Source organism: Heptranchias perlo, chromosome 2, assembly GCF_035084215.1.
Source record: "Heptranchias perlo isolate sHepPer1 chromosome 2, sHepPer1.hap1, whole genome shotgun sequence".
In the NCBI taxonomy this organism is placed as follows: Eukaryota; Metazoa; Chordata; class Chondrichthyes; order Hexanchiformes; family Hexanchidae; genus Heptranchias; species Heptranchias perlo.
In genome coordinates, this window is record NC_090326.1 from 142,691,300 (window position 1) to 142,718,629 (window position 27,330).

A 27,330-nucleotide genomic window follows, 5' to 3' on the forward strand; every position below is an offset into this window, starting at 1 on the left:
CAAACGGGTGCTACACGGCCCAATTTCACCCCCACTGTATTTACATTTACTGAAATGTTAACAATTAACTTATTCTAATAGTATCACACTTGTTTATTATTGATACAGTATAATTGTGACCAATGACATTACAGGTATTAAACCACACCCCCCATGAAATACTTCTATTATCATAGAATCATAAGCACAGGGCTTTTCTCCAATGACCTTAAATCTCTGTCCTCTGGTTACTGACCCTTATGCCAGTGGAAGCAGTTTCTCCTTATTTACTCTATCAAAACCGTTCATGATTTTGAACACCTCTATCAAATCTCCTCTTAACTGTCTCGGCTTTAAGGAGAACAATCCCAGCTTCTCTAGTCTCGCCTCTGTTATAATGAAGGAAAGAGAACATTATGAGAAAACGTTCACATTAGACCGCACCTGGAGTACTGTGAGCAGTTCTGGGCACCGCACCTTCGGAAGGACATATTGGCCTTGGAGGGAGTGCAGCGTAGGTTTACTAGAATGATACCCAGACTTCAAGGGTTAAGTTACGAGGCGAGATTACACAAATTGGGGTTGTATTGTCTAGAGTTTCGAAGGTTAAGGGGTGCTCTGATTGAAGTTTATAAGATATTAAGGGGAACAGATAGGGTGGATAGAGAGAAACTATTTCCGCTGGTTGGGGATTCCAGGAGTAGGGGGCACAGTCTAAAAATTAGAGCCAGACCTTTCAGGAGCGAGATTAGAAAACATTTCTACACACAAAGGGTGGTAGAAGTTTGGAACTCTCTTCCGCAAACAGCAATTGATACTAGCTCAATTGCTAAATTTAAATCTGAGATAGATAGCTTTTTGGCAACCAAAGGTATTAAGGGATATGGGCCAAAGGCAGGTATATGGAGTTGATCACAGATCAGCCATGATCTTATCAAATGGCGGAGCAGGCACGAGGGCTGAATGGCCTACTCCTATTCCTATGTTCCTATGACTTGAGATACTGGGACTATTTCCACTGGAGCAGAGAAAGAGGAGATTTAATAGAAGGTTTTTAAGATTATGTAGGGTATTGAAAGAGTGAATAGGGAAAGACTATTTCCTCTGATTCAGGAATGAGTGATGAAGGGTCATTAATTTGAAATTGTCACTAAGAGTGTGAGGAGAGAGGTTAGGGGAAATTTGTTTTTGTAAAGAAAAAAAAGACTTGCATTTATACAGTGCCTTCCATGACCTCAGGATGAAACGCCTTCCTTGCGGGGAGGTTTGCTAGCACTGTTGGGGGGGGTTTAAACTAACTTGGCAGGGGGATGGGATACGGAGTGGAGCTACAATAGGGGGTGATGTGCAGCCATATATAGAGAAAAAAACAAGTCAGCTTGGAAGACAGGGCAAATATGTGAGGGCAAGGCTGGATGGCATCTATTTTAATGCAAGGAGTCTTGCAAATAAGGTGGATGAACTGAAGGTGTTGATAAACACATGGGAGTATGATATTGTTGCTGTCACAGAGACATGGTTGAGGGAGGGGCAAGACTGGCAGCTCAATATTCCGGGGTACAGAATCTTCAGGCGAGACAGAGGGGGAGGTATAAGAGGAGGGGGGGTCGCAATATTAATTAAAGAATCAATTACTGCCATAAGGAGGGATGATATATTAGCAGGTTCCTCTAATGAGGCCATATGGGTGGAGCTTAAAAACAAAAAGGGGGCAAGCACTTTGATGGGAGTGTACCATAGGCCCCCAAACAGTCAGGGGGAGATAGAGGAACAGATATGTAGGCAAATCTCAGAAAATTGTGCAAATAATAGGGTAATAATAGTGGGGGATTTCAACTTCCCCAATATTAACTGGGATACTCAGAGTGTAAAAGGCTTAGAGGGTACAAAATTCTTAACGTGCATCCAGGAGAGCTTTTTGAGCCAGCATGTAGAAAGTCCTACAAGAGAGGGGGCGGTACTGGACCTAATTCTAGGGAATGTGGCCGGCCAAGTGGAAGAAGTGCTAGTAGGTGAGCACTTTGGTGACAGTGACCATAATTCAGTGAGATTTAAGATGGTCATGGAAAAGGACAGGGAGGGGCCGGAAATAAAGGTTCTAAATTGGGGGAAGGCCGATTTTAATAGGATAAGGCAGGATCTGGCCAAAATGGACTGGGATCAGCTGCTTGTAGGAAAATCCGCATCGGAGCAATGGGAGTCTTTCAGAAGGGAGATTGAGACCATACAATGGCAACATGTTCCCGTAAAGGTCAAGGGTGGTTCCAAGAACTCCAGGGAACCTTGGATGTCAGGGGATATACGAGAATGGATTAGGAAAAAAAGGAGGGCTTTTGGCAGATACAAAAGGCTAAAGACGGAGGAAACCCGAGAGGAGTACAAAAAGTGCAGGGGGATACTTAAAAAAGAAATTAGGAGATCAAGGAGGGGCCATGAAATAACGCTGGCGAGCAAAATAAAGGAAAATCCTAAGATGTTTTATAAGTATATTAAGGGTAAGAGGATGACTAGGGAAAAAATAGGGCCCATTAGGGACAAAAATGGCAATCTGTGTGTGGAGCCGGCAGATGTAGGAGGGGTTCTAAATGAATTTTTTGCATCTGTTTTCACTATGGAGAAGGACGATGTAGACATAGAAATACGGCAGGGGGACTGTGATATACTCGAACATATTAACATCGAGCGGGAGGAGGTATTGGCGGTTTTAGCAGGCCTAAAAATGGATAAATCCCCAGGCCCGGACGAAATGTATCCCAGGCTACTGTGTGAGGCAAAGGAGGAGATTGCGGGGGCTCTGACACATATATTCAGAACCTCTCTGGCCACAGGGGATGTGCCAGAGGACTGGAGAACCGCTAATGTAATACCATTATTCAAGAACGGGAGTAGGGAAAAACCGGGGAACTACAGGCCAGTGAGCCTAACATCAGTGGTAGGAAAATTATTGGAAAAAATTCTGAAGGACAAAATTAGTCTCCACTTGGAGAAGCAAGGATTAATCAGGGATAATCAACATGGCTTTGTCAATGGAAGTTCATGTCTGACTAATTTGATTGAATTTTTTGAGGGGGTGACTAGGCGTGTGGATGAGGGTAACGCAGTGGATGTGGTATACATGGATTTCAGTAAGGCCTTCGATAAAGTCCCCCACAGGAGACTGGTCAAGAAGGTACGAGCCCATGGAATCCAGGGTGCCTTGGCACTTTGGATACAAAACTGGCTTAATGGCAGAAGGCAGAGGGTGATGGTCGAAGGTTGTTTTTGTGACTGGAAGCCTGTGGCCAGTGGGGTACCACAGGGATCGGTGATGGGTCCCTTGCTGTTTGTGGTCTACATTAACGACTTGGATATGAATGTAAAAGGTATGATCAGTAAGTTCGCTGATGATACAAAGATTGGTAGGGTGGTAAATAGCGAGGAGGATAGCCTCAGTCTGCAGGACGATATAGATGGGTTGGTCAGATGGGCGGAACAGTGGCAAATGGAATTTAACCCGGAAAAGTGCGAGGTGATGCACTTTGGAGGGACTAACAAGGCAAGGGAATACACAATGAATGGGAGGACCCTAGGCAAGACAGAGGGTCAGAGCGATCTTGGTGTGCAAGTTCACAGATCCCTGAAGGCGGCGGAACAGGTAGATAAGGTGGTAAAGAAGGCAAATGGGATACTTGCCTTTATTAGCCGAGGCATAGAATATAAGAGCAAGGAGGTTATGATGGAGCTGTATAAAACACTGGTTAGGCCACAGCTGGAGTACTGTGTGCAGTTCTGGTCGCCACACTACAGGAAGCATGTGATCGCTTTGGAGAGGGTGCAGAGGAGATTCACCAGGATGTTACCAGGGCTGGAGCGCTTCAGCTATGAAGAGAGACTGGGAAGATTGGGTTTGTTTTCCTTGGAGCAGAGGAGGCTGAGGGGGGACATGATTGAGGTGTACAAAATTATGAGGGGCACAGATAGGATGGATAATAAGGAGCTTTTTCCCTTCGTTGAGGGTTCTATAACAAGGGGACATAGATTCAAGGTAAAAGGCGGGAGGTTTAGAGGGGATTTTAGAAAGAACTTTTTCACCCAGAGGGTGGTTGGAGTCTGGAACTCACTGCCTGAAAGGGTTGTGGAGGCAGGAACCCTCACAACATTCAAGAAGCATTTGGATGAGCACTTGAAATGCCATAGCATACAAGGCTACGGACCAAATGCTGGAATATGGGATTAGAGTAGACAGGGCTGATGGCCGGCGCGGACACGATGGGCCGAAGGGCCTCTATCCGTGCTGTATAACTCTATGACTCTATGACTCTAATGAAGTACAGTAGTAACATCGTGTCCGCGCCGGCCATCAGCCCTGTCTACTCTAATCCCATATTCCAGCATTTGGTCCGTTGCCTTGTATGCTATGGCATTTCAAGTGCTCATCCAAATGCTTCTTGAATGTTGTGAGGGTTCCTGCCTCCACAACCCTTTCAGGCAGTGAGTTCCAGACTCCAACCAGTTTATCCCATAGGGAGTAATTGAGGCAAAGGCCGCTGTATCTTTGGAGGGAAATGTAGATAAACATTTAAAGCAGAAGATACAGGGCTATGGGGAGAGAGCAGGACAGTGGGATTAGTTTTGGATTGCTCCATCAAAGAGCTGGCATGGACACGATGAGCTGAATGGTCTCTTTGTGGGGTGATAGCTTCAATGGTTCCAAGAATCAGATCTCAAAATACAACAATATAAATTGAAATTTGTATTTTTATCTGATTCCCAGAGCTTTAATTTTAATGATGTACCTATTCCATAGTATTAATGAGGCAATTGGTGAAGAACCTGTGAAATGATTTATGTCGACTCGCAATCCTCCCGTAATGTTGGAGAGAGGCTGCTGATGTGAAGGGCATTGGGTCAGGGCTGAATAGTGGAAATGTGAGTATGGATCAATAATGTCATTGCCTTTGTGGATCAGGAAATATTTATACATAACTTTCCCTCAAGAGATCATACAAATGGGTGGGAAGAGTCCATGATGAGGTAGATTGTACACGACCTATGGAAGCAGCGAATTTGCTGGGTTGAGCAACCTTTTCTCATCCAGTGATATCGATAGCTCTTATGTTCTATTTGCTTATAGAAGCCTCTTCATCTTAACAGCAATAACGGGAACAAACGCTATTGTGAAATACACTCCTGATTTAACTGCACTATTACTGCATCAAATAGTGTTAGTGTTAGGCTTAACACCAACATTAATATATGGGCTTTTTATATCAATTATATACATAATATACACGCATGCACACTCATAGAAACTTCACTTATATTGCATCTTTCAAGGAAAATTGACAATTGAGGGATTCAACTGGCCATGTCGTAGTTGGGCAATTCGAACTGAACAGGAACAGTGCAACCCAAATTTTCATCAATGGGGCCTTCTTGACAATGACAAATGTCCTTGGGGACAAATACTAAACCACGTCCCACCTTATTGAATCATGCCCACTAACTAAACGATCTGGTGGCCTACACGCTTTGCAGGCGGGTGATGACAATGCTCTAAGATGGTTGAAATTATATTCCAAGCTTGCATACGCTAAATAATTGCAAAAGTGCTTCTAGCACCTGGTCATCAAAACTTCACTTACATAGTTTTAGAACTCCCCGACACTATTACAGGATTTAAATGGTTCATTAGTGCTGTTAACAGCTGCTGGTCCTTGTTATTGATCGTGTTGTTCTATTGGTCATGGTGCTGTGTGGGCGTTATGCATGATTTATTCCTGCTATCAAAATCAGAAGTTTTATTGGGGGTTAGTTAGAATGCTTTGTAACTCCCAAAATCTTGAAGCAACACCTAGTTAACTCTTGAATATTCAGCTCCAACTGCAATTTCTCAGCTGTGTCAAAGGCCAATGTGGTGGAAGATTTTCTCTGGTCATTATGTATTGGTGATATTATCACCAAAGAAAAAACATTTCCTCTGGCCACTATTTCTCGTGAATTCACAAGCATGCACTTTTATAGCACTTACAATTTTGCTAAAAATAGCAAACAGAGGAAATCTTCCCACTATGTTTACAATGTCACTAACACATTGTGGCCAGAGGAAATTGTCTGCTGTATCACTGCCAGGGGAAATCAGTTAATGAGCTTGCATATGTGAAGGTAATTTCCCCACTAGCTGTAGATGAAAACTGTCATTATGAGATAATTGCAGTGTGAGTCCCTAGAACTACTCTTCCCTTGAAATGTTGTAGATCTTGTAAATGAAAACAGGTCTTGATTTTTCACAAATTTTTTTCAAAAAAAACCTCTCACAGAATCAAAATACGGATTGCATAACAAATAGGTCACATGACCAATATAAAGTAACTTATAAAATATCTTCAGCATCCATTTAGATTTGTCATCAGTATCTTACCAGAAATGAAGGGAGTAATTTTTTTAGAGAGGGGGAGAGCAACCACTGTTACATCCATCTTTCTAATCTGATAAAGTGGTATTTATGTGCTTGCTTCTAATTTGTCTGCATTGCTTCGAGCATCACACTTTGGACATTAAACTTGGTTGAATTTTGACACGCATAAAACAGCATCAAATCATAATGTCCATTGGGAATGTACAAATCAAACACAAGGAAAGTGGGTAGAAAAACTATCAAAGAGAACTGAAGAACATATGAAAGGGTGGTGGAAGCAAATTCAATAGTAACTTTCAAAAAAGAAGTGAATATATACTTAAAAAGGAAAAATTTGCAGGGTTACGGGGAAAGAGCAGGAGGGTGGGACTAATTGTATAGCTCTTTCAAAGAGCCGGCACAGGCACGTTGGGCCGAATGGCCTCCTTCTGTGCCGTATGATTCTATGATTCTAGAAGTAATCAAGTCTGAGCAGTCAGCAACAGCTACCAATAACAACTAGGAGATGGAAAGCAATCAATTCGCTCGAAATATTTTGTGAGAATCTTTTCAGCCATCATCCTGGTTTCTCCACAAAGCTGAGGAGTGGAAATTAACTTTATAATTAAAAGAAATAAAAGGAATAAAAGATGATCAAAATTACCTGAATAATAGAATTTAACAATGTGTTCCAGTGGAAGCCTATGGCTTTCTGAGAAGCATGGGATTTGAGTTCATTGGGTTTCCAAGACCCATTGTTGTTATCTAAAGAGACTCAACAAGGTAACAGCCTTTAGTTCCCAGCATGTCGCCACGGCATCCCGTGACGTCACTGACTACAACTCACGTCTACAGCAGATATGGGCAAATGTGATGAGTTCAGCTGAGAAAGACCTGCAATTTAATCAGTTTTCATTTTCAATTTTTATTACATGAATTACTTTTATTTGTTTAGTTTTTTCTTTAAATATTGCCTTTTTCCCCTTGATATCTCCCAGCGTTACATCCAGTCAACACTTGCAAATCCCGTGATTTCTATGAATATTTTGAATGCTCACAATCCACAAGCCGAATTTTTTTAATATATAATTGACAACAAGACTGGCCATTCACAGAGTGTGTTAGGATCTGCTATTTGCAACTGGCCATGTCGTAGTTGGGCAATTCGAACTGAACAGGAACAGTGCAACCCAAATTTTCATCAATGGGGCCTTCTTGACAATGACAAATGTCCTTGTGGACAAATACTAAACCACGTCCCACCTTATTGAATTATGCCCACTAACTAAACAATCTGGTGGCCTACACGCTTTGCAGGCGGGTGATGACAATGCTCTAAGATGGTTGAAATTATATTCCAAGCTTGCATACGCTAAATAATTGCAAAAGTGCTTCTAGCACCTGGTCATCAAAACTTCACTTACATAGTTTTAGAACTCCCCGACACTATTTGCAGATCTGCTATTTGCAGATCCTTCCCTCTCTCTCCTCCTTGCTATATGATCAATGAAAAATGACTGAGGATGGAAACCCCCAGAGAAAACAATTTTTGGAGCAGTGAAAGTAACCAGAATTTGGGGATAAGAATTATATTAAATGTCAAAATAAGGTAAAGCATTCATTTGGAACGTTTTCCCGAGATAACTAATGTTGAAGCCCAAACTTCCGACTGGGCATTGAGCAGAACCGGACAGATCGCAAAATGGAGTGAAACCCTGTTCTGCCGGGATTCCGCCCTCTCTTTCTTGTTCTACCATTTTCTACCGTGAGCTGCTATTAAAATGTCCCAAAACCATTACTAGGGAAAAGTGATCAAACTCAGAGGTCCACTTGCACCATTTGGAACAGTAGAATCGAAGAGGATGCTTTTCTTAAGGGCTTCACTGGCTTTCTTCTGCACAGCTCCAACATTCAGGCAGAAGTTTGGGGCAGGCACTGCTGATGCTGTCTTGCAGGTAGGAACGGCCCACCTTGGCCATGCAGATAACCCCGTCCCTGATATTTGGGAGTGGGGTCTCCGGCCTGGGATGGGGTTCCGCACTGTCAAGCTCGCACCAGCAGAGAAGACCCCCCCCACCAACAACCGGACTCTCAGAACTAGATCTCTGTTTTCAAGAGGATGCTCATTTAGCAAATACAGCATATATCACATGTATTACAGGTGAAACTTTCTTTATATCTTGTAATGTGTTCTAACTGGTTCCACCAGTCACCTTTCTTTCTTTTCTGTTCACCTCAAAAACAACTGGCAAAAAAAAAATGATATTAGGGGCGATTTTAATCCTATGGGTGGAAAATGAATGGTTGAGCAGTTAAAATCGGCTGGGTGACTTACCCTTCGACATCTCGCCTGGATTCTACTGTCTTCATATTTTAATCTGTACTTCTGAGCAGGCAGCAAGGGCACCTGACCGAAGCCAACGGGGTCCTTCTTTAAATATGCAGATCGGAGTCAGTTGAAGACAGTGGGAAATGACCAGAAGAGACCATTTAAGGTTTGTTTCTTTTTTTTCCTTTCCTTTTGGGGCCAGGAAGAGCAGGAATGCTTCTTCAGGACCCACAAGGAAAGTTTAAGACTCCCTTTCCCCCGAGTTGGGCTGCCTTCCCTCACGCCCGCTTTGGCCAGACAGCTACCTGGAGGCTTGCAGATGAGGCCCTGGTTAAAATTATCTGAGTCTCACACTTGCCGAGGCCGGAGGGAGAGGAGGGTTGGCACTCGCCTGTCCCCCCACCCGCCTGAATTCCGCTCCGTTAAAATTCCCTTTATAAACTGATTTAGAGCAAATGAGGACATGCCGGGAAAGACTGCTGGGGTCACATGGACGAAAGCAAGTGAAGGGAGCTGCCAGAGCCATGTTCAATAAGAAGGCAGGCAAAGTAGGAGAACTGCCACCTTCCCTTTACAACTGTGTCACCATGGTTACCCCTCCACCACTCAGCCTCACTTCCTAAATGCTTTGACAAACCATCATGCACAATTATGGTTCATTGGCTCTCTAACTCTTCCACTTGGAACCTGTGTTTGGAACACTCCTCATGAACCTTTCTTGCAGGGTCCTTCTTGCATTTGTTCTCTCTGTTACATCAGCTGTTTGCTGGCACCTGAGTGAAATCCTTCAGATGCTTGCCTTCACCTAATGCTGTTAATATTGTTCTGATGGAAACCGGCACACAATGCCCAGGAGAGGCAGGTCAAGGGTGGGGGTATCCCTGACATCAGACAGCTGGCTCAGTACATGGAACAGGTAACAGGAGCTGCTTGAGCGGCACACTGCTTTGAGAATTAGTGATGGTAAGGTCGGTGGGCCAGTGCCAACTGCAGGTGAATGGGTGAAACACCTCCTGCGGCACTTTAATGAACCCAGCTGCCCAGAAAGTCCAGAATATTGTCTCTAGCTCATCGCTCTCTTTCAATGTTGCACACGATTCTTAGTTCCTTTCCTCTTCCACAGATTAATCACAAGGGGACTAGGTGATGATAATAACGATAACAGTGTTGAGCCTGGTCCCTCTACCTCTGGCCATGGCTGATCACAGGTTAGAAACAGAATAAAACTCCCTCTACACCGTCCCGTCAAACACTCCCAGGGCAGGTACCATGGGCCATGACTGATCGCTTTCACCATCCCAGTAGAAAACTCACGTGCTCAATAGTAATCTTCAGTGCCAGTTTAAAATTCACCTCATTAGTAACCAAAGGAGAAAAAAATAGTTTCCACAAATATGCAGGCAAACCTGAGACCTGGTCAGAACTTGTCCAGGCTGTGAGCACTTTTAAATGTATCAATTGCACCAGGATCAGCTGGTTCTGACAAGCCACATGCCTTCATTTATCTGGTTGTAAGTTACACTGAGTGCAATGGGGTGCAGAAATCGGAGGAGTTAGGATGTATGATGTCACTGTCATTACTATTTAATTTAAGTATCTGCGCTGCTGACGGGGAGAATGGAGGAAGTGACTTCCCTTCATACTAAACAGCCCAAAAACAGGTTGGCAAAACCGGCAGAAATGAGTACTGCCCCAATTTGTGCTACTGTACTGAATCCCCCATTGACAGTATGCTCCTGGAGCATTTAAAAATACAAGGAAATTTGAGGTCTATTAATTTATTTTCCCTGTGCCAACAAAAAACACTTACTTCACCATTTTGGAAATGATCTCTTACAAACTGCTTGCCTAATCCTTTCAGTGGAGATATGCATTCTCCTTCTGTTCCTCACCCAAATCCTTATAACGGCGTAACCTCTGAGCAACACCATGGAAGATCTGCGAATGTGAATTTAAACTGGACACCTATAAAGGATGGTACTAATTGCGAGGCAGACCATTGAATCCAACAATGGTTAAAATCCCCCAGAGCCAGACAGGCATCAATCAAGGTAAGCAATTATAGGAAACTCATATCAACCATATATATTCAGGTAAATTTCAACTTTTTATATTTTGATATTTTATTGATCAAAGTGTTAAAACACACAAATACATAAATGTGTAGTTACAAAATACCAGATAAAATTTATTCATTAATCATAGGTATTCCACACCCTATTCATAACATTTAGATTAACCAGTGGGACCCCTCTGTGATACAATAACACTTATATAGATTACTCATACATTAATAATTGTGACATTATAGTAGTGACTCACTGATTATGTTGTACTCCCTCTACATTGTTATGAATAATGATTGGCGTTAATAGGACTTTCAAGAAAAGGAAAAAGATCCATTTTAGGGCTACTGAGATTTATAGTCACAACATATGCATCCTACCAAATAGATGCACTGCACCTTTGAGTCATCAAGATAATGGGCACCTCATCCATTAAAACTACATATACAGAAGTTTGCTTTGCTTTGAGTTTTTATCATAACATATGACCTGATATAACTGTGAATCCTACACATAAATTACATTCTAGATACTGTCGGCAATAACAAAGATGAAAGTGTGCAGCTCCTCTTTACTGTTCTGAAGGTTTCATTTCTTCTGCTGGCATACTGGTTAATACGTTCACAGAATGTTCCTTTATGTGCTATTTTAGTGCAGTCAGTAACTTGTTAGTTTTCTTAGAATGTGTTTATGATTTCACTAAAAATAATGAACTGAAATTTTCACAAACACATTGAGAATATAGCTATACAGAACAACTTGAAGAATTCTTACCCCTAAACGATCATTACCTTCAATTAGGTGTTTACAATTTTGTCGGAAGCTAGGAAGCTACAACAAGCTTACAGACTGTTTAGGATGGGCTTCTCCTCTAGTTAAACACTTTGCAGCTTTTTAAAAAAATTATCGATTTTATTCTTATTTTTCTTGAAATTTTGTTTAATTCCACATGTCCTGCTTACTTTTAATTTTCATATTTCTAATTATTTCTCAGCTTAAATTCGGCTCCCAGAAATATTTTTAAAAATTGTTTCTATGATTGTCAGGACCTTGCGGATTTATGGGCTTAACTCTTGAATTTTATTCAGGTTTCTGTTGAACTTTATTCAAGTCCGGACATTTTATTCAGTTTTAATTTGTATCCTTGCAATATTTCATAGCTTATATTTGGCTCAGTGAGCCATTTCTGCTGCCTCAGGGAGCATTATGCTCTTAAAGAATTTTTAAACTATTCAATCTTCGGATTTGGGTGTCGCTAGAAAGGCCAGCATTTAATGCCCACCCCTAGATGCCCTTGAGGGGGTGGTGGTGAGCTGCCTTCTTGAACCGCTACAGTCCTTGTGGTGAAGGTTCTCCTACAGATTTTGCAAAAAGAGCAATGAAAATCATTTTAAATGTATTTTATTTCCTTGGTCCCAGTGCTCTCCTCCTCCAGCCTTTGCGGTACTCCATTGTAAGTCAATCCTGTGCTCGTTGACCTACATTGACCCCTGGTCCAGCAACGCCTCAATTTTAAAATTCTCATCCTCATGTTCAAATCCCTCCATGGACTCATTTCTCCCTATCTCTGTAACCTCCTCCAGCCCTACAACCCCTCCACCAACTCTGCGCTCCTCCAACTCTGCCTTTTGTGCATCCTCCACTTTGCCCATCATTGGTGAAACTAAGCTCTGGAATTCCTCCCTCTATCCCCCGAAACCTCTCCACCTCTCCACCTCGCTCTCCTCTTTTAAGATGCTCCTTCGAGCCTACGGGCTCGATTTTGCAATGGTGGTGGGTTGGCAGCGGTGGGGAGGGGTGGGATGAAGGTGCGCGTGGCAAACCCGCATGAACAAAACTTACTGTTTCCGACGCGATCGCATGTTGATTGCTGATGATTAACCTCCTCTCCGGGTTTCGCGCCCGGCAGCCAGCCTGATTGACAACGCGAGGTGGGGGGAGATAAAGAGAGAGCGAGGCGGCATCTGGCACTGGACTGGAAGATCGGGGGGGAGGGGAGAGGGTGAAAGATCCGGTGCTGGACTGGAAGACTGGGGAGGGGGAGAGGGGATGATTGGGAGGAGAGGGGAAGATTGGTGGTGGGAAGGGGGGAAGATCGGGAGGACATCAGTGGGGCTGAAGAGGGGGACTTCGGAACGGGAGACATCGGACATTGGCGCAGGGTGCAAAGGTGGGTTCATTTTGTGTTTTCACTTCCATCTATGGTTTTTTATTTAATTTATTTAGTTTCCTGTTCCCTGATCTGGCCCTTCACATCTGGTTTCACCAGGCGTGAATCAGAAGCAGTGGCCAATCCACCCGGGTAAGTTAAAAATCGTTCTAATTACTTCATCTGTCACAGGTAAAGTGCCTTAAGTACCTCAATGAGGTACATTTGGCTCTTTAACTGTCATCCTGCCGGCTTTAATTGGGTCCCTGGGAAACTCGGAAGTCAGCAGGTTGGAGCCTGCTTCCGAACCCAAACGGGATTTCCGCGATTTTCGGAGCAACCCCCCCGCCCCCAACGCACCCGCAATTGCCTCCTAAAATCACCCCCTACATCTTTGACCAAGCTTTTGGCTGCCTGTCCTAATGGGCTCGATGTTACCAGGCCTGCGGGTTTCCGGCGGGTTGGGTTTCGGGAGCGTGGTCAACACGCTCGGTGAAATTAGTGGGTTGCCCGCGCGATCGTAGCAGGCAAACCCCAGGTATCATCAGATGGGGTGAGGAGGAGGGGGAGGACAGAGCTCTTCCACCCAGCGGGCGGGAGGAAGCGGCCTGCCTCTGCCACCAAGAAGGCCTGGCTCGAGGTGGCAGAGGAGGTCACCTGCACCACCAACATATGGCCCACCTGTATACAGTGCAGGAGGCGCTTCAATGACCGCAGTAGGTCAGCCACAGTGAGAACACGTAGTCTTTCCCCTACACTCCGTCTGCCACAACACTGCCCCCACCCCACATCTCCTTCGGCACCGCCAACACTACTCTGTCACATCACCCCTCATACCCACTCAAACCCCATCCTCATCGTACTTGCACCTACTCACCTCGCGAATACTCACCCAGCCACTAACACGCAACCCAATCCTCATACAATCTCATGGCTCTATCCCATACTCGCCCTCTCGTGCATCTCCCTCACGGCCAGCCTCACTCAACCTGCCACCACCTGTGCTGCAGCCACAGGGCATGCATCACATATATGCAGTAGGCAGCGTAAGGCAAACGTGTCGTGAGCATGAAGGGGATGCACAAGGGTGTTTGAGGGTCTGTCATGGGTGTTACCTATATTGAATTTCAGAACAACTCACATCACACATTATATTGGCACCACCACTGCCATGTCTCCGCGAATCCTGTCTGTTTTGTGCAATAATGCCCGCTCCTGGGTATCACTATGAGGACCCACCACTGATGCCACCCATTGTGTTACTGCAGAGTAGGTGCAGGTGTATTTGCAGGGCTCTTCCGCGCAGACGACTGAGAGACATCGGCGGTGTACCTGGCTGCACCCTGGAAGGATGCGGTGGAGAAGTTGTGGAGGGCAGTGGTGACTTTGGCAGCGACAGGTAAGCAGATGGTGCTGGGGCCAGCCAGGAGCAGCTCGGCATGAAAGAGGCTGCAGATGTCCACGACTACATGTCGAGTGAATCTGCGCCTCCGTGTGCACTGCTGCTCGGAGAGGTCCGGGGAGCTGCGCCTCGGTCTGTGGACCCTGTGGTGAGGGTAGTGCCCTCTGCGACGCATCTCTCTCTGCGGTAGCCCTCCCTCCTGCTGTACAGGTGGATGTGTCACAGCACTCTGTTGTGGAGCTCCACGTGTCAGAGGTGGACGGCGTGGATGGCGAGGCTGGTGATGCTGTTCGCCCTCCGAGGGGGTCATGACTGCAGCTGCAGACATCTGAGGGGGTCTGCAAGGTAGGCACATGTCTCCGGACCCCGGGGTGAGTGTGCAGGTTGGTGACTTTGACCGTCAGGAGGGGGGTGGTGGAGGCCAAACTTTGTCCCAAGTGACAGAGCGGCCTCCTGCAATGGGTGAGGTTCTCCCCCCCCACCTGTCAAATGGACCTTTGCAGCTGCCACAGGCTGACGGCTGCAACACGTCCAGTTCAATTAGGACTGTTTCCCCCAATGTGTGAAACAGTCCCATGTTTCTCCAAAATCACACACAGTCCCTTAATCAGGTCAGTTAATGACCTGAACAAGCAAAATAAATACACTCAAGTGGCATCCCGCTGGCTTTAATTGCCTGCGGGATTCCCACCAGCGGGGGCTACGCACGCACCCCCGCACGTCAGCGCGGAACCCGGAAGTGGGCGGGATCATGGCGCGATCCGGTCACGTGCCTGGATATCGGGATTTTCGGGGCCCCCCCGCTGGAAACGCACAGGAAACCCGCCGGTAAAATCGAGCCCAATATCTCCATCTTTGGTTCAGTGTCAATCTTTGTATGATTACACTCCTGTATAGCACTTTGGGATGTTTTTACTATGTTAAAGCCGCTCTATATATACAAGTTGTTATTATTGTTATTGCTCCCTCACCCCAGTGCTCTACTTCTTGACCTGGCCCTGTACTTGCCACCCAAATTCTCTGTTCTCTGGCCCTTTACTCCACTCCCTGGCACTGTAGATAGTTACCTGCTCCACTCCTCACTCAACTCCGTGACATCATGCACTGCTCCCTGCTCAACAGGCCCATGCAAGGGAATATGCAAATCCAAGCCGAAATGAGCTATAAAAAATGGAGCAGCTGCCTCTTCCTCACACGCAACGGTAAGAATCCACCAGATTCAGTGGAAACATTTTCAACTCTTTTAAACTGTGATGTGTGCTTCTATATTTAGAATTTGTTTTACAGTATATTATGACGCTTTGATGCCAATCGGATATAGCAGAAGGAACTGAGCATGTATTCTTCATGGTAACTTAATTAATCTCAACCAGGAGGAAAGTATATGTCAAGCATCAGAAACTGGGTCCGGAACCACTTGCGAGTAATGCCATGAGAAATCTTTTAGTTTTTAATATAGCCTAGTATTTAATATATATTTAATATAGCCTGATTCAGGAGAGACAAGTTAGGAAACAATAAGGGAGGTAGAAGTATGGAACTCGCTCCCACAAAAAGCAGTAGATGCTAGCTCAATTAATAATTTTAAATCTGAGATCGATAGATTTTTGCTAGCCAAGGGTTTTAAGGGATGTCGAGTCAAGGCAGAGTTAGGATACAGATAAATGGAGTTAGGATACAGATCAGCCATGATTTCATTGGATGGCGGAACGGACTCGAGGGGCTGAGTGGCCTACTCCTGTTCCTATGTTCCTACATAAAGAAACTGAGACAGATATATTGGGGGTGATTTTAAACCCCAAGAACGGGTGGGTTGGAGGTGGGGGTGGGAGTTGAAAATAGTTGTTTTTTGGGTCGGGGCCGCAACCCGGTTTTATTTCTGGGTTTAACGTCGGCGCGTAAAAGTACAGACTTCCCACTGGGAATGCAAAATCCGATAATTCTGCGGTTGCGACCCAAAAAAACAACTATTTTCAACTCCCACCCGCCCCCAACCCACCGGTTCTTGGGGTTTAAAATCACCCCCATTGTTTCTTGTGCAAAAACTGACAGAGATTTCATGCAAAGGCACTGACACCAACACCTGCACACTATAGGATTCTGGAAATCATGTGATGATTATTTGCTCCATTTGAGGGCATTAAAGCAATCAACTTGTAAAGCCTGCAACAAAACGATTCATTAATTTTCAAAATTTTGCGAGGCAAAACACAACAATAGAACACGTGCTAAATGATATCCATTTTGCATCTAGCTTAAAGCCAACCAAAAGACTGGTTTATTTCCTGGAAGCTAGAGATTCTGCACCCAAACACACTTGTTTGATGAATGTGGTTTTAAAGACAAACCTGCAGCTCGATGGATGTAAAAATGTACAGAAATTGTATTGTCCAATGTACATCATAGCTATCTATGTAATTGCAGCAAGATAATGATAAACCTCCCACTTTGGAGAGGGTATTCGTTTGCTAACTATAAATCTTAAAACAAGAGCTGAGCATTGAACTTACAATAAAAACTGAAAGTTTATCCCTAACAATAAAGGTTTATGTGTCGAGGTCGATATTCCAAACTGCTTACCTGTCTCCTACTAAGGTGTAAACCCTAAAATGCAGCATGACAAAAATACCGTACTGGACAAAATTCTGGAAAACAGAATTTTTGATTTACAAAAATGAATTGCCTGATCAAACAATGTCTGGCCAAAACTTGACAGGTGGTAACTCTAAGCAAGCCATTCGTTTTGGTTCAGATCGCTCAGAGACCAGCATTTTCACCGCCTCTGGCACTGAATATCCCCAGAGAGATCTGGGGGTATATGTACACAAATCATTGAAGGTGGCAGGGCAGAATGAGAAAGCAGCTAAAAAAGCATACGGGATCTTGGGCTTTATAAGTAGAGGCATAGAGTACAAAAGTAAAGAAGTCATGATGAACCTTTATGAAACAATGGTGCGGCCACAGCTGGAGCATTGTGTCCAGTTCTGAGCACCGTACTTTAGGAAAGATGTGAAGGCCTTAGAGGGGTTGCAGAAGAGATTTTCTAGAATGATTCCAGGGATGAGGGACTTTTGTTACGTGGATGGACTGGAGAAGCTGGGTTTGTTCTCATAGAGTCATAGTGTCATAGAGTTATACAGCACGGAGAGAGGCCCTTCGACCCATTGTGTCCGCGCTGGCCATCAGCCCTGTCTACTCTAATCCCATATTCCAGCATTTGGTCCGTAGCCTTGTATGCTATGGCATTTCAAGTGCTCATCCAAATGCTTCTTGAATGTTGTGAGGGTTCCTGCCTCCACAACCCTTTCAGGCAGTGAGTTCCAGACTCCAACCACCCTCTGGGTGAAAAAGTTCTTTCTCAAATCCCCTCTAAACCTCCCGCCTTTTACCTTGAATCTATGTCCCCTTGTTATAGAACCCTCAACGAAGGGAAAAAGCTCCTTAGTATCCATCCTATCTGTGCCCCTCATAATTTTGTACACCTCAATCATGTCCCCCCTCAGCCTCCTCTGCTCCAAGGAAAACAAACCCAATCTTCCCAGTCTCTCTTCATAGCTGAAGCGCTCCAGCCCTGGTAACATCCTGGTGAATCTCCTCTGCACCCTCTCCAAAGCGATCACATGCTTCCTGTAGTGTGGCGACCAGAACTGCACACAGTACTCCAGCTGTGGCCTAACCAGTGTTTTATACAGCTCCATCATAACCTCCTTGCTCTTATATTCTATGCCTCGGCTAATAAAGGCAAGTATCCCATATGCCTTCTTTACCACCTTATCTAACTGTTCCGCTGCCTTCAGGGATCTGTGAACTTGCACACCAAGATCCCTCTGACCCTCTGTCTTGCCTAGGGTCCTCCCATTCATTGTGTATTCCCTTGCCTTGTTAGTCCCTCCAAAGTGCATCACCTCGCACTTTTCCGGGTTAAATTCCATTTGCCACTGTTCCGCCCATCTGACCAACCCATCTATATCGTCCTGCAGACTGAGGCTATCCTCCTCGCTATTTACCACCCTACCAAATTTTGTATCATCAGCGAACTTACTGATCATACCTTTTACATTCATATCCAAGTCATTAATGTAGACAAATCCTTGGAACAGAAAAGGTTGAGAGGGGATTTGATAGAGGTATTCAAAATCATGAAGGGTCTAGACAGAGTAGATAGAGAGAAACTGTTCCCATTGGCGGAAGGGTCAAGAACCAGAGGGCATAGATTTAAGGTGATTGGCAAAAGAACCAAAGGTGACATGAGGAAACACTTTTTTACACAGCGAGTGGTTAGGATCTGAAATGTACTTCCAGAGGAGGTGGTGGAGGCAGATTCAATCATGACCTTGAAAAGAGAACTGGATAAGTACTTGAAAGGAAAAAAATTGCAGGGCTACAGGGAAAGGGCAGGGGAGTGGGACTACCTGGATTGTTCTTGCATTGAGCCGGCACGGACTCGAAGGGCCGAATGGTCTCCTTCCGTGCTGTAACCTTTCTATGATTCTACTCAGGCAACAAATTGTGCCACAAGTCTTGACCTGTGTTGCGGTCTGCTGCCTCTCATTAAACCGCCTGCCTTACCTCCTGAGGATGCAAATAAACCACCTAGGCTTTTTCTCATATCGTAGTATGCTAATTGTTAACAAGAAATTGTTAACGGTCTAAAAAAGGTCCTAATTCAAGAGCAACTGAATTCTCGCAAATGCATACCTTTGCACTTACCAAGAAATACACTTGGATCAGGTTGATGATTTAATCTAGAGTTATGGATAGTAAGAAAATTAGGAATGGTACATTGGATTTGGAGTTTCAACACCACGAAGGTAAACGGGAATGACATGTTGCAGTTCTATACTTGGATCAGGTATGTGTGATTTATCCGAGCTTCACTGTGCTACGTTCACTCCACACTTCGTAGGGTGAGGTGAAATTAGGTTTGCTCTTGTTGATTTCCTATACTACTTCCTTTTTGCTTTGCCGTAATTTGACTGTCATTTATCACCCGCAGATTGCAGTCTTCTTTCCGAATCTACTGTAGTTAATGAGATGCTGATTGGCAATTCTGAAATTCACTTGCGGATGATTATGTGTTATTTTAACAAGAGAATGACAATAATTTCCTGTAATGCCACTTGTTAAAGTAACTATGCTATAATTGCCTTATCAAGGTGTCAGAAAGGAGAGGAGGAAAGAATCTCAGTGATTTTTTTTTACCACCGTTATCATGTTCTTGTAAAGCTAAGTAAGATCTTGCAAATGCATTATCATCCATCAAGATTACATTCTGATGACAATTTGAAATAATTAAAACGATATTTGAGATATTTCTCTTCCTGTTCTTCATGACACTCCTCTTCATAACACAATACCTTTCCGACCTTTAAATCTGGACTTAATTGGGTAACAGCTCAGTTATTCCTAAAAAGTGCACTCATGGCGTTTATAATGTACATTTCAAACAGGACTATTGCTCCAGTCTCTTTAGTTGACACAATTAATACATTTTGTTAATCAAGCTACTTTGGCAAATGCACAGGCAGAGCAAGCATGATGGGGATTCAGATTTGTAAGGTGTGCGTGTGCTTGGGGGGAATCGCAAGTGTAATTACCGGTGCTAATTTACAACAGTTTAATTTGCATATCAACCATCTCACTAACACATTGGGCCCAAATCTTGCTGGAAAAATAACGGCAAGTTCACGACGCATGCCGTTATCAATGCGTAAATCGGCCAGCAGGTTCAGGCAAAGAAGAGACATGCTGTGAGTTGCAAAACTCCATAACTTGCTGGTCGATTTACGCCGCTCCACCGTTTGCCTCGCACAAACGGCAGTTCGCCCAAACCTCCCAGTTATTTTTAAGAACTTGCTGGATTTGTACATTAAATTTGAATTAAACTCGCCAAAGAAAGTTAGAGCTGGTACCTAACAGCGTAAGTACCCTTTTAACGACGTGATAATTGTTAGTGCAATGCTGATCAACCTCTCCGGACAAGAAAGAGAATGTTTTAATGGTTGAGTCTCATTCCTACCTTTTTATATTTTTTAATTACTTTTCCTCTTTGTTTCTTTTTTCTCTCTTAATCCAATCTTTCTTTCCCTTCATTTTTCTTCATTTCTCTTTCTGTACCCGAATTGACTCTAATTCACCCTTTCTCCTCTGTTTCTTTCTCAATCCGCAAATCTCACTGGTTGAGGAGATAGATTGTTAGACTCTTGGTCCCGTGGTTCACTAAAGTCCCAGATGCCCCACTGCCCTCACCGTGCCGTTATCAGCTGAAGCGTGCAGGAAAAACTTAAACTAACGGCACGTGCCGCGAGATGCCCCGCTCCGTTAAAATTTGGGCCATTATTCACCAATGCCCATAAAAACACATATACTTAGATGCTCTGTAAATAGGAGATTTCTGTTACCTACAAGAAAGTAGTATTTTTTATGGATAGTGGCCCTGAATTTGCTCTGGCGTTCTGCCGCTGCAGCATGGTAACTTTGTCGTAAGGTGCAGTGGAAATCCCATTTATCTGCAATCACATCAGGCAGTGCATGGGTTTTCAACCCCATGAGAAGCAGATCTTGTGCTGAGCAATTGCTAGTCTTACCAGTGCTGGCTCCATTCTTTTTCCCATTTCTGCCAATTTTCTCCATGCTTCTTCTTCTCCTCTCCCGAATCTGTAGTCTTTTGGTCTGACAGCTACCCTACACAACTGAGGGCCGTACCTAATGCTACATTCAGTCAGGTGCTTCAGGTTGGTGAGAAGCATTATGGGAGCAGTTAACTTACGCTAGAGGGACCTCAACATTCTGGAAATTGGGGAGGGGGGGGCAATATTGGAAGACATCAGAAGCAATATTACAGTTTTGATATGCTAATAAGCAAAACTCCCCAAGGCCTACCATTGGACAATGAGCAAAAATGATGTAAATAACTATTCTGTAAGTAAAAAGTAACTCACAAATTGTTTAACACATAGTTCTGTAATCAGTATTCAGGCTAATATTTAGACACTGTTGAACTACTGGACTGACTGTGATAACCCAATGTCTCCTCCATAAATATGTGCTCTCAAAATATTGTTACCAGTGAAGCTGTGACTAATGATCTTGTAAAGGAATAGAAGTTAATTAAATTACTAGATGTAGCTGGAGGAGGTGGCATGTTCCATCTCTTCCCACACGGAAACCATTTTCATTATGCGTTCTGAGTCATCAATGGAATTTGCACACCTCAGAACAGTACTTCAGACAAAACAACCTCCAACAATAATGTGTTATCACTCCTGAAGGCACTTTCTGTTTCAGTTTTTCATTTAAGGTTAATGCATAAGGAAAGTGCCAGTCATCCTTCTTCAAGTCTTGGTCAGCCTGAACACATTTCAGCTCCTTTTAAAATTAATGTCTGCTACGTCGCAGCTTACTACGTTCCAACACTTCATAAAAATACATTTCAAGATCGTCGCCACAATTTTCCTTTCCCGTCTTCCCCATTTTTCAGCATTAACGAGGAGGTGGGGGATGAAAATAGCAAAAGAAAAATGCCAACTTACTACCCCAAGCCCGCCAATACAGTTAATGAGTGAGCCTTGATTAGGCAGCCAGTGCTCCCACCAGAAACGGGCAGTAGCCTTTTGCATGTGTTTAAATGAGGCCTCCTATATTGTATTTAGGACCCTAATGCCGTTTAACTGTGAGTCAGCACTGCCACCACTGATTCTTAAAGCCACCCAATACTCATGAGTGGTATAGGATGGGAGACAGCCAGCTTGAGCACTAATTAAAGGGGTACTCACTGCTATAATTTAGATTGCTGGAATCATTTGGTAGACAACTTGCTTGCATTTGACTGATGCAATGTTTGTGAGAGTGAACAAATTCGTCATGGTTTCCATGGAACAGCAGGATAAGGCTCTGGGGTTTTCTGACATGGTATTCTTCCCCCAAGTCCAGGGCATCATTAACTGCACACGGATTGCCATGAGGCCTCTTGCAAATGAGCCCACTGCCTTCGTGAACTGGGAGGGCTTCCAATCCCTTAATGCGCAGCTGGTGTGTGATCACCACCAGTGCATTATGTAAGTCTGTGCTCACTTGCCTGCCAGATGTGATGACGCCTTCATACCACGTCAGTCCTCCAACACCCCCATTCTTTTGACCCTGCACAGCAAGTAAGAGACTGGCTTCTTGGGGACCAGGGCTACCGCTGCACTTTTCAGAAACCCATACTCATCAGCTGAACTGCACTACAACCAATTCCATGCGTCAACTAGAACCCTCATCGAGGAAACCATTGAAGTGCTCAAGCAATGCTTCCACTGCATGGACAGTTCTGGTGGCTTCCTCCAATACAACCCAGAGAGAGTGTCCCATATTGTTGTGGTTTGCTCAATGCTGCAAAACTTTGGTTCTGCCATACATGGAGCCACCGTTGGATCAGGACCTTCAACCAGATGATGAAGATATCCCCAAGGATGGCGACCAGCCTGCACTTCAGCTGCACAATTCCAGCCCCTCACCATTAACAATCGTGTTCAACATCTCTCCCGGTCCTTTCACCCTCCAACAAACTACTTCTGCTCAAAGACCAACGTTGATGTACATGTCACCTGAAATTACATAGTCAACCACTATACAGGAGCACTTGGCACACAAGATTTCAAAACCGTTTATCATTCTAACGGCTGAGAGAAATGTCATCAAAATAATTATCACCCAGGTGTGAGCCTAGAGTGCCGTTCTTAAGTGAACTCTTACTTACTCTAGTGCTCCTACGAGGTGCTCCCCCTGTGGCTTCAGCATGGGGAGGTGGATGGCTGCCTGTAGCTGAGATGAGGGCTCTTGATATGTCTGTGGAGCAAGGAGCTCGGGCCTGGCTGCAGACTGCAGCAACTCATCGGCTGCTTTGGCAGCCTGGTTGAGCTGGTTTCCAGGCATTCAGCTGTCATCCTGAGAGAGGGCAACGTGTCCACCCCATTGGTAGTGATGGTGGAAAAGTATGGTTTCGCTGGGCTGTATTCAGAGTAAAAGAGATGTGAAGATAGAATTCTTACCTTGGCAGTCCTGGTGAGATTGTTGATTTTTTTTCCTGCACTACAGCCAGGTCCTGAATATGATGCTGTTGGCAATAACACACTCTCTCCATGCCTGATAGCTGATTTGTCTGGGGAGCTGTCTGCCGACAAAAGAAAAGAGGACCTCCTTTCTTGCCCTCACTTGTTCCACCAGCACCTCCACAGAAGCATCATAAATTCGGGGTGCCCTGGCAGTCGACATTCTTCCTTCAGTCACCTCCCCTATAAGATGAGCAGGCTGGCTTTGAGAAGCGTTAGGGCCGCTGGATTAACTGCTCTTCATAACCATCAAGCTGCTCTATGAACAGTGAGATTCACACTGGTAGCTCGCCTGTACAATTCAAATTAGGCTTGGCCACAAAAATGGTTGGGGCCTTCCAACGATATTGGGGTAGATTTTCCTCTTGGCCTCATGGGCAGTAATCCTGCGGAGCAGATCGCCCACCCTTTATAGAACCCGGCCGACGTTCATTCTGTTGAAAGCAGTGGAATGAAAATCGGAACGGTTCTATAATGGACGAGTGATCATCTCTTCCAGATTCCTACCCAGGCGGTGAAGACATAAATCAACCCCATCATTGGGAGGGTGGTGCGATGCGATTGCTGTGCCACTAAATGTCTGACACAGGCTCCAAGCTGAAAGTTGTGTGGAATGAAGCATTCAACTAACAAAAATATTTTGATATAAATTTATGACCCTAATTAATCATGGACATTTCTGTTCCTTTAATGGGTTTCTCAGCAGCAACAGTTTTAGTATGGTTAGCTCTGTAGCATCTAGCCGAAACTGTACATTCGAACTATCCAACTTGCTACATGAAAGTTTGTATTCTAGTCCTAACCTGACAGGTTTGCATCAGATTTCTATTTCCCAATGAACAAACAAGATGCCTTTCTTCCCCCCGAAGAAATTGGAAATGAAATGATTGGATTGGTTCAGCTTTTCCGTTTACTGCCATGTACCCCAGTCGGTACTGCTTCATGAAAAGTTTCCCAATGAACCTTTGAAGTAAATGGTCTGCTTGTAAGATCTAAATATCCAATATGAAAGAATTTGTTTCTTGGTGATAAGTAAATGAAAGCAAAGAATGTGTATGAGGTAAACACCAATAAATCACTGCAAAGAATCACATTTGAAATCTGTGCTACTATAGTTCCACTATCCTCTGTTGTTACACTGTCGGGCTTCTTGTCACCCACCCACTGTTTCACTGGCGTTGATCTAAGCTCATTTCTTATTTCTTCTGTCTCGAGAGCACAAAGGGACTATGACAACCAGTATGTCAGAGATGGCTAACAAAATGAAAGTAGCTGTCCTGATCACTAGCTATTGGACTAAGGTTCGTGAACAATCAAAGTGCAGAGAAGTAGCATCGTTATTTAACTTATTTTTTCCAGCCTGATTTAAAGTTGATCAAAAAAGTGTAGCATATTGCTAAGAGCTAGTGGATCTCTCATAGCATTGCCTACAGGTAATCTGGGGTCTGGAGCAGAGTTGTGATGCGTAGGTGTTAACTTGGCTTGTCCCATTAAGGACAATGTTCTCAGCAAGCATAATCCAAGTTATTGAAACTACTTATAAACTGTTGAGGTGAATCAGAGGCCAGTTGTAACTATTTGTATGGTTGAGTCTTCAAGTCAAAGAATGGCTTTCTTTGTCTTTCTTTTAATCATTGTTTTGCATCAGTAATAAAGCACAGGGGTTAAATTCGATAACCCCCCTGAATCCAGGCGCAGGCATCACAGTCTGCGATTAACCCACGCCCAGTGCTTCCGATGCAGGCAACACGTGAGATTCGTGCTGCCTGGTCATTACCATGATTTGTACGTGCAGCCAGTGCTACCCACGCTGTTGAGATGCTGCAGGAGGCCTGAAATGGGGCGTGGCCAGACTAGTAAAAGGCAGCCTGCACCTCTTAAAGTGGAGGTGCACAGTCAATGAGAGCAGTGCAGGATGGCAGGCAGGATTGCTGGGCTGGCAAGACAGCACGCACCTAGGTTCTGGGACGATGCACTGGAGACCCTGGTGGAGGGAGTGGACAAGAGGAAGGCCATCCTGTACCTGCAACGGGGGTGCATAGCAGGAAAAAGTTCAAAGATTTGACACGAGTGGTTAAGGTGAGTGAATGCAAGTGTCAAGTGGCATTTCCCACCTACTGCACGACACCCCCCATCACCCACCCACCAACAAACACTGCCCATCCGTACACAACGCTGCACTTCGCATGCTGCATCTCATTCTCACATAGTATCACACTTGCAGGCCACACAATCACCACTCACAGGTCACACGCACTGGCAGCTATTCGACCATGACAGGCACATCACCCAGACACCTTGCAGGACACTCACTGACACACTTCCCTCTGTCTTGCAGGAGATGGTGGCGCATAACAGCCGGCAGCAGGAGAGACATGAGGCAGGACAGACATGCCTACACATCCTCACCCCCCTGGTGGAGACAGCATTGTGCATCATTGGGCGGGCCGTCGCTGCGGATGTGGCCACTGGCAGCACTGGAGGTCCCGATGAATGGGGTCTCCGCATACCTAATCTTCCTTCTCGTTTCCCACATCTTCCTCATCCCACAATTGTTTGCTGACACACGTGCTGCAGATGGTGTCAGCACGCATGTCTTACTTGCTCCATTCCCCGTTCACAACTCAATCCGTCTCCCTTTGTCATTGCAGATACCCAAGAATTGGAGCCGGCACCGTCTGAGGTGGAGGAGGAGGCACTGACACTGAAGCTGCACCGTCACTTGATCTGACACTCGCATCCACCAGCTCAGAGACTGACACTGCGCGACCTTTAAAGGCTAGGTTAGAGGAGGGATCTGCACGTGGTGAGACACCGAGCACAAGTGCGCAGGAGCCGAGGCGGGGGGAACAGATTGCACAGATGCCAGCTTGCTGGAGGGAGAGGTCGCACAACGGTTCTGCTGCCGATGGGTCAGATGATGACTTCGATGGGCCAGGCTACAGAAGACGGCTGATGGGCGTACACCACCAAATGCTTGGTGCACTGTGAAGGCTGCCAGAAAGCCTGCGTGTCAAGGAGCATGGAGGAGTCCACCTCGAACTTGGCACAGGGCTTTGAGCAGAGCTTGGAGCCCATTCTTACCCACATGGAACGGATGGTCAGCTCCATCAGCACACCTGAGGAGCCCACCATGATGCAGCGTCTGATGGCTGATGTCGCGGCTTCCATTGCAGCACAAACAGCTGCCACTGCAGCACAAACCGATATCATAAAAGGTCTGCAAACTTCAGGTGAAGCTCAGACTGCTGCAATGGCAGCTCAGACTGCTGCTACCATGGCTCTGGGTGCCATGTGGAACGGGGTTTCCAGGGCGACACAGCATTCCAGCAATCCGTTCTCTAACTGATCACCAGGAGTGCTGAGGTGCCACCCTGTGCGAGTGGCGGTGCCGCCATGGCAGTCGAACCTGCTGTCCTCTCTCCGGACGACAGCATTCCTGCTCCCACCCCTACCACTCCACCAGTGCCCTTGCTATTGCCTATCAGCCAGACTGCTGCAGCCCAGGCCGAGATGGTGCAGTCTGAAGCCGGGCCCTCCCGGCCCAGAGCTGCTCGAGGTCCTCCTCCAAGGCGATCTGCACGCTCCTCAATTGAAGGCCAGCAGCCTCTCACCACCCATGCTCCAGCCACTGGGGATGCAACTTGTAGCAGCATTAGGAAAGGTAAAGGCACATGGACAACAGGCACTGAGGAAATGCACAAGGGTGAATATTCTTGTTTTGTTTGCATCATTTCATGTGTTAATTTATAAATGTGAATTTGAATTTTCATTTGGTGGTGGTTTTTATTTCTGTGATGAACTGAGGGAGGAAGCAATGTGTAATCATTTGGAGGGAGATTTGATGGTCATGTGGGAGAGGACGGGTGTGGAGTGTTGGACTATTGGTGACTTAAGAGATGTCGTTCAGGTTATTGATATAGTGCAAGGATCAGGC

General features: G+C 45.1%; 1 long non-coding RNA gene across 1 annotated transcript in view; it reads left to right on the forward strand.

Moving 5' to 3' along the window:
• The first annotated feature begins 8,803 nt into the window (after window positions 1-8,803).
• Window positions 8,804-27,330, forward strand: part of LOC137334480 (uncharacterized) — a 37,919-nt gene continuing 19,392 nt past the window's right edge. Inside the window, exons 1-2 of the long non-coding RNA XR_010966160.1 lie at window positions 8,804-8,850; window positions 10,546-10,735. This is a non-coding gene — a long non-coding RNA (uncharacterized lncRNA). The remainder of the gene's footprint in view (window positions 8,851-10,545; window positions 10,736-27,330) is intronic.